This window comes from Bactrocera dorsalis, chromosome 4, assembly GCF_023373825.1.
Source record: "Bactrocera dorsalis isolate Fly_Bdor chromosome 4, ASM2337382v1, whole genome shotgun sequence".
NCBI lineage: Eukaryota > Metazoa > Arthropoda > Insecta > Diptera > Tephritidae > Bactrocera > Bactrocera dorsalis.
This window is the reverse complement of record NC_064306.1, coordinates 11,734,792-11,750,487: the sequence shown is the minus strand read 5'-3', so window position 1 is coordinate 11,750,487 and position 15,696 is coordinate 11,734,792. Positions and strand designations below refer to the sequence as shown.

Genomic DNA, 15,696 nt, shown 5'->3' with positions numbered 1-15,696 from the left:
CCAATGATGATAGCGGAATAAAACTTTACACAAATACGGTATTTGAGCTGAGGTATCACGTTTAAAAAAATATGTAAATGACGGTTAATGATATCTCGATTATCACTTTATCATGCGAGAGTATAAAATGTTCGGTGACACCCGAACTTAGCCCTTCCTTACTTGTTTTATATAATATTGAAGAATGTGCACAAGAAAGACACACAATTTCCATGTACTGACCTTTCTTAAGGTTTCTCAAGTTATGTCAAAGTCAAAAAGTTAATTTATAAACTTTAACAAAAGCTTAAATATGTTTTCCTTAATATTTAACAGTTACTTTTATTGCGGATTACTTCATTCTGTTCTTCAATAGTTTAACTTTGCATACAAAATTCGCTCACACGCTTAAAGCTTAATAGCGCTAAGCTGGCGCGCGTTCTTTCATATTTAAATGCCATTAAGTTTCATTAAAAAACATTGGGAGATAATAATAAAATATCCATAATCTGCTATTAATGTCTCAAATGCAAATATGTTTGTACATATAAAGACACAAAATCAGCAAGAAATCAAATTGCCCGCCATTAATCATTAAATTCATTAAGAAAAAATCTGTTTCTTCTCTACAAAATTAATAGCAGTCAATGAAAGAGATTAGCACCCACCTGTTTGCCGTAGCGCAATTGATATCTGCTCGTTAAGCTGCTTTACTCCGTTATTGTTGTTGTTACGCCTACTGCCGAAGCGTGTCGTAGAGCTAGTTAGTGTTTTTTTCGTAAAGAAATTTTGTAAATAAACGCCCACTTGTATGCTATTCTTTTTTAAACGCCTTGTTCGACCTTTTAATAGCTGTTTGTAGCAATTAAAATATTGAAATTTATTTATCTGTTGCTGCTTCCAAGCTTTGAATGGGTTTAGTATTTTGTTTTAATTCACTGATTACAAATATAATATTTCCTCTGCGTTGGTGGCTCGAAAATGCTGTAAAGATAAGCAGAAATGAGCATTCGTTTCTAAAAAACAAAATTAAAAATATTTTAAGATAAAATAAAATATACAGAACATAAACTTTCAATATATGGTATATCAGATCAACTAGCAACAATGAGACATTAAATATGCGAACACGGGTATCTCAAAGCGTCTCTGTTAAAGTCTATGATTAAACTTACTTTGGTGTCTTTCAAATATTTAGCAGAAAATTTGCAAATACATGAGTTAACAGAGATAAAAAAAGATAAATTTAAATAAAGTATAATAGATAAAGTAAGACATCAGATAAAAATAAAAAGAAGTATCAATAAAAAAGTTAAAACTATAAGATAAGAAGAGATATATAAATCAAGATAAGAAAAGAAAAACAATATTGAAAATCCTGATAAGATAAAAATTATCTTATAAGCAATATCATATTCTTCTTCTTTACTGGCGTAGACACCGCTTACGCGATTATAGCCGAGTCAACAACAATATCATATTATATCTTAGAAAATACAACATAAAATAAACAACTAAGGAAGACTCAAATTCGGATGCAAACGATAATTTTATAATCTCGAATTTTGCAAAGGTCGAAGCCGGGGGTATATTTTCGGGTTTTAAATTATGCATTTTAAACTATGCAGTAAGGAAGAGCTAAGTTCGGGTCCATCCAAACATTTTATACTCTCGCAACTTGCAACAATCACAACCTCTGGAAATTCCTTCAGGTCTTCTTCTTATTTATTGGTGTTCAGGTGCTGGTGAATAAACTACAATCATCTGACAATTTGCTGGCTTATTTTTATTCAAGAACGTAAACTTAGACTTAGTTTTATATACATATGCTATATTTTAGTTCTGGGAGGATTTTGGAGCGTAGAATTAGAAAGAACCAAATTTCTAGCTCTGCAATACTCTAAGAGCGCATATTGGGACCTTGGAACAGTATTACATCTGCAGCGTTGACAAATTTTCCAGAATCAATGCCACGGCGTCTTTAAGCAGTTACAGATGCCAATGGGGACCCAACTAAATACTAAAACGTCTTAATAACTAGCATTTTGTAAAGTTTTTCGCACTGAACTAAGATATTTTTGTACTGTATGTAGACTTTTGTCAACACAATATTTGAGTGTTTATTCCATAAATTTGTAGTTTTATATTAATTAACGGATTTTTTTGTTGTTATTAGAAAGAAGATTAGAATAAAACTGTATCAACACATTTTTCTAAAAAGTTTTTGTACTCTCACATCGAAGAAAACAGGGGGTGTATGTAGACTTTTGTCCGCCACTGTATGCTATATTTTAGTGCGTACCTAAAATGATATTCAAGATATCTTTAAATGAGAAACGTGTGATAACTTTGGAATTTCCTTCTTCCTTTGTTTGCCCAGATCAATGAAAATGACATCTTCCTCTTCACTCTCTATTGATAATTCCAAAGTGATATTAACTCGACCGAAAAGGCTGAATTAATTATAATGGGATGAATAATAAAGAAAAAAACAAACAGAAGATCGAAAGTCATCGTATTAGAGAAAAGAGGTTTAGACCAAGGTAAAGACCAATTCCCTTCATATTCAACGCTAAGCCACATTATGCTAGAATAATGAAAATCAGAATAATCTATAGTATATGGGAGCTGGATGAAGCCATGTGTAAAAGTTCCCACAAGTGAAGAAAGTTCTCTGAGCGCCATTCACTTAGGCGTGGCCGAAACCGATACTTTTAATTGGGGCTAAAACAGCTCATGACTTCCGATCTTAGACCAAGCATTCTCTGGGTAGTCAAAAAAACGTCCATTTGAAGTCGATCTAAAGTGAGAATGCGAATTATTCCTCCACAGGGTTGTGCGCTGCCACGTAAAAACCCTCAATGAAAACAACACAGCAGCCTCGGACGGGAGACCCCCCTTTAGATGACGGCAACACAGAATAACTCTTGGCAATAGGTGCTACTTCGGACTGAGTGGGCAATTAAGAAGTAAAGTCGTGTCTCGACGAATAAATACCAAATTCTACAATTCTTAATCAGCTCCTTCCTGCTTTATGGTGCAGAGGCATGGACGATGACAACATCTAATGAGTTGGCCTTACGAGTTTTCGCGAGAAAGGTTCTGCATTAGCAACGGTGAACACCGAAATATACCACGACATTGACATAATTCAGCGAATTAAGAGACAGCGGCTACGCTGGCAAGGTCATGTTGTCCGAATGGATAAAAACACTCTTGCTCTGAGAGTACCAGTATTCAACGCAGTACTAGCCAGGGGAAGCAGAGGAAGAGGAGGGCCTTCAAACCGACAATCAGCCGACGCAAACAAAAGCCAAGGCAGGATTCATGATCAGAGTTTGTCAACCTCAGCCCTGGTTGGATTGCCAGCGAATCAACTGCTCTTCTACGGCCAAGCTTATAATTTATGCCAGTATTGTCGACAGTTGGACTGTCTGATGGAAATAAAGTAATCACCAAGAAGAGGACAGCTTTAGCCCATAGAAGACGCATTGTGTTTCATCAGAGCACAGATCAGGCCACACACATCGATAGTGGTTTGCCAAGGACTCCGTAATCCGGTTAGAGTAGAGTAGAGCTCTATCTCGATTGCTGCTAGATGTTACAAAAAATCATTAGATGCATAAAATGTTGGACGAAATTATTGATGAAGGTAGCAGCATTTATTTAACTAGATAACCTAACCAATGAGCCAAATTCCAGAAAACAAATGAAATAAAAAAACAAAAAGCGAATTGATTGTCTAGCTAAGAGAGCAGAGCTACAGCGGTATCTTAGACTCAGTAGCTGTCAACTCCATCACTTAGATGTATTTTCTACTTCGTAGTACTGAGTTCTACTTCATAATGAGTTTTTAAATCAGCTGAGATTCGAATCAAACTGGAACAACATGCTAAATGATATTGTTTGTGCCGAACTTGAGTGACATTTTGAACGATCTGGAGAAACGATGAATGTATAAATTTATCAATGGAAACCAAGGTCGTGATCATAGTAAGGCCTCATTCTCAACGACAATCTAGGCAAACAAAGAAAGAATACAATTTTCACCTTAAGCCCAGTTTGGATCTTAGTTACATGGAGTCCAAAGTTAAGATTTGAAGACAGCATTATTCGTGGTTACGCCAAAAAATTTTATATACATACAGTCACTCAATTAATAAAATATTAAAAATAAATATAAAAAAATTTTAAGGAAATAACAACAAAAGCAAAACGCAAGCGCAGTTACTACTCATTTACCGTTATCAATCACTGTCAGTGTGCGTTGAAAAGACTCATTCACATATCTCAGCCGTATGAAAGTGCAATTTGCAGTACGACCGACAACACGCCCATGTCAGCAACGGACAAGGCATATCAATGTCAACACAAACAACAACAAAACTGCTTAAAATGCACACAAAGTCATCATTAAGTAGCGACGGTCGAGGTCAAATGTGTCTTTTTGGCTGTTGTTGTTATTGCTTTGCGTACTTTTGTTGTTGCCACACAACTTCGCACTAAAAGAAAGCGCAGCGCTGGCGAAGACGGCAGTGAAATCATCAACGCCGGCAGATGTTTAAGGAGACATCGCGCGCACAGAACGGCGTGGCGTGAGGTGCACAACTTGTTGTTGTTGCTGGCTGTCAGAAAGAAAGTGCGCATAGAGCCGAAAAGTCCAAAGCCAAACTGTGTCTTATTTGCAAATCTTCTACGTCAATGTAAATATGTATGCGTGTGGTGGCAACAAACAATTGACGCATTAACTTGCTGATTATGTGGTATGGTTTGTTGTAGTGTTTATTTGTTGTTGCATTTGCATTTTTCTAAACAGCCGACACGCAATGCATTTTAAGCATTTTAGCACTGACACCTACTTTTCGAAAATCTGTATTTGTGTACAGTGGAGCCTCGGCGAGAGTATTAAATGAAGCATAATGGTAGGAAGACAACAAGAGAGTTCAGAGAGTAATTTAGCGATAACGTTCCCTACAAAATCTATGATGACTTTCAAAACCATGATCTTCGCCACTTTGAGATCCAAAAAGAGAGCGAAAACAATTTCAATATCTAGGATTCATAACCCCTGAGAATTCAATAACCTCGTTTAGAAGTGTGAAGAACTCAAAGATGGATGACAGTTTAATTTTCCACTTTGAGATTCAGAAAGAGAGTGAAAACTTCTTCATTAATTAGTGATCTTTGTTCATGAGAACCCAGAGTCCAAGAGAAGAACTCATGGTCTAGTCAAAATTTCAACATAAAGAATTCGTAAGGCCCACGAGCAACATTGTGTTAAGTCTCTCTCTTTCATATTCTCTCTATAGAGATACAAAACTCAAGTGATCCATTCTACTTTCCTGAACAATGTTAAAAGCAACAGCTAAATGAAAAGGAACTTAGAAAGAATTTCAAATTAAAAAAAATCTGCGCACAAGGAACCTAATAGCAGCGGAAGTGTGACCTCTTTAGCTCTAGCGTTCACTTTTTAACCAACCATCCAACCAAGCATGTTTCGAGCGTTCAGACCAATTCTTTTTAAATTCTACCACACAATTCGCAAGAACTTAATTTCATTAATATATCACACACATTGACTGACAAAACGGCTTAAAAGTCAGGTGGAAAATCGAAATTTACTATATCGGATACATTGAGGCTATTCGAAAAAGATGTTCTCTGTATTTCACAAAGGTAAATCGCAGACTGACCGATAAATGATATACATAAAGTCAAACTGGAGCTCTTATAATAATCCTTATAATAGGTATACGGGGGCTTACGGTAGTATTTATTCGATTTTTCCCAATTTTGGGTGGCAGGACATATAATAACCATAACAAGATGTATGTCAAAGTTTCATTGTTACATATCTACCATTGACCGTTTTTAATATAAAAAATCAGCCAAAACCACTCGCTCTACATATTCGGCATCTGAGGATTAGGCAAGTTATGATCTTTGACCGTTTGTGGATCGACTATTCATAGACTGTAGGTGGCATATCTTGAAGGAACTATTTGTGCCAAGTTTTATTACGATAACAACATCTAAGCTTCATTTGTACTCGTATGCTGTCAAGTGAAAGAATCAGATGGAGCTTAAAATAATTATGTGGAAAGTAGACGCCTATTTTCACACTCTAAGACAAAGTTGTCAGGATAATGTTATGTACTGAATTCGGTTGCAATTCTTCGAGTCAAGTTACTGAGCTATAAAACTTCAAAAGTGTTACAGTCTTACAGTGTCTCAGTGTTCCGAGCGCGTGTGTTGTGTGTTCTTTGCTTGGTAACGTTAAAAATGAAAATACCGACAAGATTTGCTTACAATTATTGTGGAAATTTGACAGTTCGCTTCTATTAAGCCACAATTAATTGCTACGTGATAAGAGTTAGATGCCATTCAAGAGTTGTAAAATGAAAGTAAATAGACGTCAGAGCTGTATACCAACATTTTTACTATTTGAAGACATAACACTACGAAGTTTGTCACTATTTGTACAACTATTTATTTGACAACCGAGAACGAAAAATAGGAAAACCCACATGCTTAAGCATTTGTTAATGTAAAACCGTAAACTAATGTTAGTAACAAATATTTGCGTAATATTGTTGTCGAAACAAACTATTCTTTAACAAATTCTTGTTTTTTTTTCGGATAGCATTCACTATATAAAGGCAGCAAATTAGTGTAAAAGTCACAGTTGAAAAAAATGAATTTGACACCAAAGTTATTAATCGCGCTGGTAGCATGTGTGTTATGGCAACAAGTTCTTGCTGCCGATAACACCACCTCCACCAACTCTACCGACACCAGCAGCTCTAGTAATTCGACCGATACTTCAAGCAACACCACCACAACTACTACAACCACGGTCAGTCCAAGCTCATCAACGAGTACAAATTCAAGTTCAAGTTCAAGTACAAGTGCTGCCGCCTATCGGAGGAGAATAAGAAGATTGCGTAGAAGGTTAAGGCGGCAAAGGCGTCTCGCAAAGCAACGTCTCAGAAGACAACGTCGCGCTATGCGCAGAAGGCTACGCAGGCAGAGGCAACGTGCACAAAGAAGTGGCACTGGCAATAGACGTGTCAGTAGAAATAATAGACGAAACCGTCGTGGATAAATCGTCGCAATTGAGTGTATGTCGAATATAATTTTTAGAAATATATACACAATTGTAGCATAAGAGTTGTTGTTTTCATATCCGCTTCGATTCTCGATGTGGTAAAATTGATTTTCTTGGCAATATGAATTCGTATGAATTTCATCGGCTCAACTTGTATCAAGATTTTTTTTGTTTTTCTTTTTGTTTAGGCCAGTTGATATTGGCGGTTACCTCTTCTTTCTCGCTAAATTTCTTTTCTGTGCACAATCTCTTGAAAATGGTTCTTCTATATTTCCGTGTATTTATAGTACTGTTGCCAAAGTGTGTAAATTTTAAAAAATAATAAAAAAATATAATAAAATATTTGCGGAACATAATAAATTTTTTTTTTATAATAAAAAAATGAAAATTTCATTGATAAACTCAAGCTGAACAAATTAAAATAAGCTTATGGTCGCGCATATTTTTTGAGACGGTTGCCACTTAAAATAAATTAATTCAAAAATATTTAAAAATTAAATTTAATAAACAAAAATAATTCAAGTATATTTAAATAATGAAATTTAATATAAAAAATTAATTCAAAAACATTTAAAAAAATTTAATATTACAATATCCGAATTAAATTAGATAATTTTCCGTAAGCTAACGATTAGATATTTTTAGAGGTAAATTGCCACATTTTGATAAAAGTAATTTGATAATATAAATGCAATCTTACAATTTGAGAAAATGCAAATAGTTATTTTTAATGACGTTGCCACCATTTCATTTTTTGAATGCGACTAATTCGTTTAAAAAAAAATTTATAACAAAAAAGATATCAAATAAAATTAACTAAAGTGTACTTACGCAAAAATCTAAATATTTCTGAACAAGGTTGCCAACTGTTTATATTATTTTCATGCAATTAATGTGATGCAAAAACTTAAATATTACAATATGTGCCACAAAATAGGCAGGTTTCAGAATGCTTGAGCTTTAAAATATTTTTGAGAATTTGAGAAGGGTTGCCAAATGTTTAACAATATTTATTTAATAAAATTTTATTTGTAGTTACTGTATAGGCACCGAATATAATTTTAGAATATTATGACAGATTTATGCTTAAGTATTTTTCTGATAATGTTGCCACCTTGTTTTGTTTTTTAATTCGACAAAAGGTATTAAAACAATGAGTGCAACAACCTGGATATCAAACAAAAGTTACTTGGGTATGCATGAACTTGAAAATATTTCTGAGCAAGGTTGCCAACTGTTTACATTATTAAATGCGAAATTTCGAATGCAACTAATTTAATAGAGAGAGTGAATTATTACAATAAAAGTAAACAGAGATTGCTTAATATTAATAAAAAAAAGGTTTTGAGAAGGGTTGCCAACTCTTTTATTATTTTTTTCATTCTATCTTTTTTATTATATTTTTTCAATTCTATTAAAATAATAAAGTTAAATATTATCAAATGGAAATTAAATTAAACAAGTTTCAGAAAGCTTAAGCTGGAAAATATGTTTGTAAAGAGTTGCCACCTTTTTATTTTATTAACATAAAAAAGTTTATATTACAATACGGACATCGAAATAATTAAGTTTCAGAAATATTTTTTGTAAAGAGTTGCCACCTTTTTATTTTATTAATATAAAAAAACTAAAATATTACGATATGGTCATCAAAATATTTAAGTTTCAGAAAGCTTAAGCTTGAAAATATTTTTGTAAAGAGTTCCCACCTTTTTATTTTTGTAATATGAAAAAAGTTAAAATTACAATATGGGCATCGAAATAAACACGTTTCAGAAAGCTTAAGCTGGAAAATATATTTGTGAAAACCTGCCACCTTTTTATTTAGTTTTTAGTTTTTATTTTTTTATTTAAAGTATAAAAAATAATGAAACAAAAATAAAATAAAATATTATTGATAGTATGCACATCAATTTAAATAGGTTTCAGTTAACTTAAACTTGAAAATATTGTTGCGAAATGTTGCCACCTTTTCATTTATTTTTTTTTTAACTCAATGAATGTGATGAAATTATATGTTACATACAAAATAGATATCAAACTAAAGAGCTTTAAAGTAGAGTGAATTTGAAAATATTGTTGCGTAGTGTTGCCACCTTTTCATTTTATTTTTAACTCAATGAATGTGACGAAAATAACTAGATATTATATACATTATAGACATCAAACAAAAGCGTTTTAAAGTAGAATTTTGCTGACGATATTTATGACTAAAGTTGCCAACTGTATGAAATTTGTTAAGTTTTTTTTTTTGTTGTTGATAAATTCATTATACCATATTGGTATCAAATCTAATACTTTCGATAGCTTTTAACTCAAGTGCGCACAATTTTCTCGGTTGCTGTCACTCTTACGCAGTATTTACTGTACCTATACATGTGAGTTAGTAATTGTGCGCCGAACTGCGCATTAAGTCATTCAACTTCGAAGCTGATAGCCAAACAAACCATACTATTTTATATTGTTTGCGCAGTTGTTGCTTTTGTCTTCAATTTTGCTTGCTGCTGTAAACTTTCTTCAACATTTCCGAAGCCACGCACACACTACAAACGACATTTTAATGCGAAATTGGTGAGAATCAATTTTGAAGGTGGACGATGAGAGGAAGCGAGGGCGTAGCAATATATACATGTAAGCATGCTGCTTTTCCGCATACACCAAAATCATTGGTCATTAATACAACAGCAACAACAATAGTTGATTTTCTGACTGCATTGAGCTGTTAATAAATAAATGTAAAAGAATCAGCAGTTGACGGGTGAAATTGGACACAACACCCAACAAAAGCGAAAACGAAAACGAAGCGCTTAAACGCTAAGACAACGCCTAAGCGGCGAGCGTGCAGCACAACAACGCTACGGCTCTAAGCGAATTACGAACAGCGTTCAGCCAACATTTTCTGAGCGGAATTGTTAATTAAGGGATTTGCCGGATGGATGCGCGTTTTCGTTTAATTTATTTGTTTTGATTTGATTGCTTGTTATTGTTGTTGTTGCTGGTGCTGTGCATATTTGTTTTATTGGCTTTTTGCTGCACTCACTTTCCCACTCGCATGTTTTTGTAGCGCTGCCTCTCTGACACTTTGAGGCCGCGCGCAAGCAGTGAATCCACTCATGCGTCTTTTACTGCCAGTCTTGTTGTTGCTGTTACTGTAGTACGTAATTTATTTATTTAAGCGCTCATAGGTGATTTTTACTTTTGAATCATACGTGAATTCCCCGCTCTGCCTATGCCTCTCCTCCAATCCAGCATTTCGAAGCACTGTGGCAATTTGTCTTTGTCGCCGCTAGTTGTTATTGTTGCTGCAATACAATGTATTTAATTATTGGTCGTACAAGTACATACATACATATATGCATATACATATGTAGATCATATGTAACTGCCACTTTATGTGTATTTGTGTGTGTAATTGGATATTGGCCCGCACTGCCTGATCACACATTTTGCCCTACCGCGTAGTTAGAATTATAGTTTTGCCCGCTTCATATAGGTTTTGTGTATATTTTAAATGCGTTAGCTCACTTGCTTGCTATTTATTTGCATTTCACTTTCGGTGCTGTGAAATTTGATTGTCATTCGTTGCACATTCCGGCGCTGAGAAAATTAAAAATGAAAGTGTGGATGATTAACAACCAAACCAATAAAACGAAAAGAACTACTGGTGTTGAGGGAATTAAGTTCAAGTTACTCAATTTTATTTTATATTTAATTTTCATAAATTCATAAAAATGTCGATAGTGAATTTATCGATTTTTATCGATTTATTTTTAGTTTTTTCAATTATTAAATTTTTTTAATACATTTACAATTAAACTTCATCTCGCGATTTTTTTATCGATAATTTTAATCATAGTTATTTATAAAACTTATTTTCTAAGTTTTTAGTAATAAATTTAAAGAGAACTTTAATTTTTAGTTTATTTTTATGAATTAATAAAATTATCGATATATAATCTATCGATTTTTACCGATTAATTTTTAGCTTTTCTTTCAAATTATCAAAATTAGTTAATATTTAAACAATTAAACTTCATCCCACGATTTTGTTATCGATAACTTTAAGGCATTATTCGATACCGTGGATATGCTTCATCTCGCAATTTTGCTATCGATAATTTTAATCATAGTTATTTATAAAACTTATTTTCTAATTTTTAATTAATAAATTTAAACAAACCTTTTATTTTTAATTCCTTTTCATAAATTCATAAAATTATCGATAATTAATCTATCGATTTGTATCGATTTATTTTTAGCTTTTCTTTCAAATTATAAAAATTAATTAATATTTAAACAATTAAACTTCATCCCTCGATTTTGTTATCGATAACTTTAAGCGTAGTTACAAAACTTCAATTTTCGCATCGAAATTTAAATTTACTTTAAGGCATTTTTCGATACCGTGGATATATAAAGTAAAACTTAAAATTTTTGCATACACAAACAAATAAACTTAATTTGGCGATTTCATTTTCGATAACGTTATGCACAGTTATTTAGAAAACATTACTTGCTAATTTTTTGTCGTTAACTCTATATTTAATTATAATCTTTTTCTCAAAAAAAGTTATCGATAATTCATCGATAAATTTTTATCGATTTACTTCGAGTTATCATATTTCAAATTTTTTATAAATAAAAAATAACACTTTAATTTCAGTTTCGTTATATTATACATAAAATTCAAATAGCACAAATATCGTTTTATAATTTTTTGTCAACTTTAAAATTATGTTTACTTGGTTATAATATTTAAAAAAATCGATAACTTTCAAATTATTCTTCACTTAGCTCTAAGGCATTTAAATAGCATAATTCTATAACTAAAAATTTATTTTAAAATAAAAAAAAAATCGGTAAGTTTTTTGTTTTTAGGTATTTCTAATAAATTATTTTGTGATTTTTTATCGATAACTTTTATTATATTATTTTGTTTTCACAGAATATTAAAATATCTTTATAAATTCGTAAAATTTAATTTTGTAAGATTTCATCAGTAACCGATTTATTGATTTTTATGGACTTATTTTTTAAATCATGTTTATCGTTATCGATAACGTTTATTATATTATTTTGTTTTCACAGAATATATAAATATCTTCATAAATTCGTAAAATTTAATTTTGTAATATTTTATCAGTTATCGATTTATCGATTTTCATCGACATATTTTTTCGATTGTGATTTCATCAGTAGCCGATTTATTGATTTTTATCTACTTATTTTTTTTAAATTATATTTATCGTTATCGATAACTTTTATTATATTATTTTTTTACAGAATACTAAAATACTTATCTTCATAAATTCATAAAATTTAATTTTGTAATATTTTTTCAGTAATCGATTTATCGATTTTTATCGACTTATTTTTATTTTTTAATCGGGATTTCGTTACCGATAACTTTAATTATAACCCAACGATTGCTCTCCTCCCGCCCAACCAACGCTAGAAGGGCATGCGCATTCGTGCCGAATCAGCCGAGCAATGAAAGGCAAGAGAGTTTTTAAGTATCGAGATCTAAAACTACTCAGCTACTAAAACAAAAATTTCAACAGCTAAGAAAAATTGTATATGCAATTGTTACGAATTTGTTTATTCAGAGAAAGCAATATAATGTTTTTAATTTCAAAAAGTTAATCGGATAAATCAAATGTGAGGAAAGAGAATTAAAACATGACATAGGCGACGGAATGGTTCGTTAAATGCAAAATTTGATCTACAAGATTTTAACAGTAAGGGTCTAAATTGACTCGAAAAGCGAACCGGGATATTAAATTTAACTTCAGATAGGAGAAAAGAACTACTAATTGTTCCATTCAAGATGTTACTAAAAATATAACACCAAGAATTTCTCTAGGACTCGTAAATGTAGGTTTTAAACGACTAGTGTATGGATGAAGACTTAACCTATAAGACTTAATCTAGAATAAGGCGAAAAGTAAAATTTGTTTTTGTACCGATTTAACGTGTCACAATGGGTTTGGTAACCATACAACAGAGCTATATTCAAATATAGCTCCAAACAAAGTTATAAAAAGTGCTTTAGTAACATACGGATCTCTAAATTCCTTAGACCAAAACTGATAATAATTTTTTTAATAATTTTTCTTTCAAGGCTATAGTATCAATATGAAAACTAAAATTAAGCTTAGGGGTCATAGTGACCACCAAATCAACAAAGTTAAAAACTTGTTTTAGTAAATATAGTAAAAAGTCTTTTTTATATAAGGAGAGGAGAGCCCAGGTTTACGAGATAAGCACATAGTCTTATATTTTTTGGGTTTCAATGGCAAATCATTTCTTTCACACCAAACAAAGAAAATTTTTTAGACACCTTTCCTCAATTGAAGTAAGTCTTGTATATGATTTGAAAAGCTTTACGTCATCGGCATGTAATAAAATAATTGAGTATTCTATGATAAAAGAATAACATTAATAAATAACAACAACAGAATCGTGCCAAGAGGACTACCTCGTGGAACGCATTAAGAAACATTGATTAAATCTGAAAGCGTATCCTCAAATATCACTTATTGTGTTCTATTATAAACACAATATAAGAAGATAGCCATTGAAGAAATTTGGGTTGAAAACACAGAAGATGACGTTTATATATGAGAGTCAAGAGATTTACTTAATCAAAAGCTTTGCTAAAGTCAATGTATAATATTTCAAAAAGTTATATTTGATATATATACAATTAATTGCGACGATTTATCCACGACGGTTTCGTCTATTTCTATTGACTCGTCTATTGCCAGTGCCACTTCTTTGTGCACGTTGCCTTTGCCTGCGTAGCCTTCTGCGCATAGCGCGACGTTGTCTTCTGAGACGTTGCCTTGCGAGACGCCTTTGCCGCCTTAACCTTCTACGCAATCTTCTTATTCTTCTTTGATAGGCGGCAGCACTTGAACTTGTACTCGAGCTTGGACTGACCGTGGTTGTAGTAGTTGTAGTGGTGTTGCTTGAAGTATCGGTCGAATTACTAGAGCTGCTGGTGTCGGTAGAGTTGGTGGAGGTGGTGTTATCGGCAGCAAGAATTTGTTGCCATAACACACACGCTACCAGCGCGATTAATAACTTCGGTGTCAAATTCATTTCTTCAACTGTGACTTTCACACTAATTTGCTGCCTATATATAGTGAATACTTTCCAAAAAAATAAAACATGAATTTATAAACATAATTATTTGTTCTGACAACAATATAACGCATATATGTACTTGTTCTAACGTGAGCTTAATGTTTTACTTTAACAAATTTAATAACATATGTTATTTTTTTTTCGGTCACGAGTATCAAATAAAGTAATAAAATTGTTATATAAATAGTGTGCAATTTCCAAGTGTTCTGTCTTTAAATACAATATTAAAATTTTTTGGTATACAGCTCTGACGTTTTCTTACTTGTGTTGATAAACTCTTAGATGTCATCTAACTCTTATCACATAGCAACTAATTGTGGCATAATCGGAACGAACTGTCAAGCTTCTTTAGACAATGTAAACAAATCTTTCCACAATTTTTTCTTGTTCTTCTTGACTTCAAAAACCAAAGATCTCACTTCAAACGCGCTCTAAACATTGTATACTGGGAATAGCATCGCCCATATTTAAGTGAAGTATTTTAACTCATGAACTACTCCATCAATTTCAACCAAATTTGGTGGATAACATTATTCTTACATCTTTGTCTTACAGAGTGAAATTGAGCGAGATTATATGTAACACGATTTTAGGTTCCGTCTGATTCTTTCACTTCAAAGTATACCAATTAAACCTGAATAAAGTTCTCGGAATAAAACATTGCCCAAATAAAACCTTCGATGTATGATATCTCTGGTCTGAGCACAGTCGTGGCCTTACTAACAATAACGCTTCCAGTGTCTCTTACCGTGGCTTGCATCGTAACCTTGACAACTGTAGACAATATTTTAACCTTATTTCTCCGCAATCTTCCTCTTTGCATTACTTGCTAAACCATTTTTCAGGCATTTGTCGCCACCAGATTGGGACCAGTGAGTATCATGTTCCTACTTCCATTCGATAAGGTGCCAGCAGGAACTTTGCACATATCCGTTATGCCGTTTTACTTTTGGCTTTTACAGTTTGCATCCTATGTAGGTAGTGTGGTTAAAGCCTTGATTGCTGCCCACGTACGAGTATATATTTACTTTGGGATTGTCGTCTGGTGCAATTAGAGACTAGCTCTGAATGAAATATACCATAGTGATCCGGCAGAACAGTATATCGCCACACAAACTCCACCCTATATTTTCGAGCCAACGGTTTATATGTTTAATGTGTTCCGCACAACTGCTACACTTTCACACCAACCAACCCTTTCTATATTTACTTTGAGTGTTCTTTCTTAGTTCAAGTTCGAATAGCAATTGCCCGTTTGAAGAACCACAAAGCGGAGGGGGCCAATAGATTGCCGGTCGAGCTTTTCAAATACGGCAGCGAAGAACTTATAAGGAGCATGCAGCAGCTTCTTTGTGGAATATGGTGTAAGGAAGACGCCGCAATCTGCGCCAAGTACTGTGGGATAAACCTCCACAAAATCCCATATAAGGTTCCATCAAACATATTGTGTGAAAAATTTA

The 15,696-nt window shown here is 32.8% G+C and overlaps 1 protein-coding gene across 2 annotated transcripts in view; it reads right to left on the bottom strand.

Annotated features, from left to right (window-relative positions):
- The window catches only part of LOC105223551 (guanylate kinase), a 164,702-nt gene that overhangs the window by 52,076 nt on the left and 96,930 nt on the right, over nucleotides 1-15,696 (bottom strand). For both annotated transcript variants that reach the window (XM_049456545.1, XM_049456551.1), the window contains exon 4: nucleotides 648-963. The gene's annotated coding sequence lies outside the window, so the exon portion shown is untranslated. The remainder of the gene's footprint in view (nucleotides 1-647; nucleotides 964-15,696) is intronic.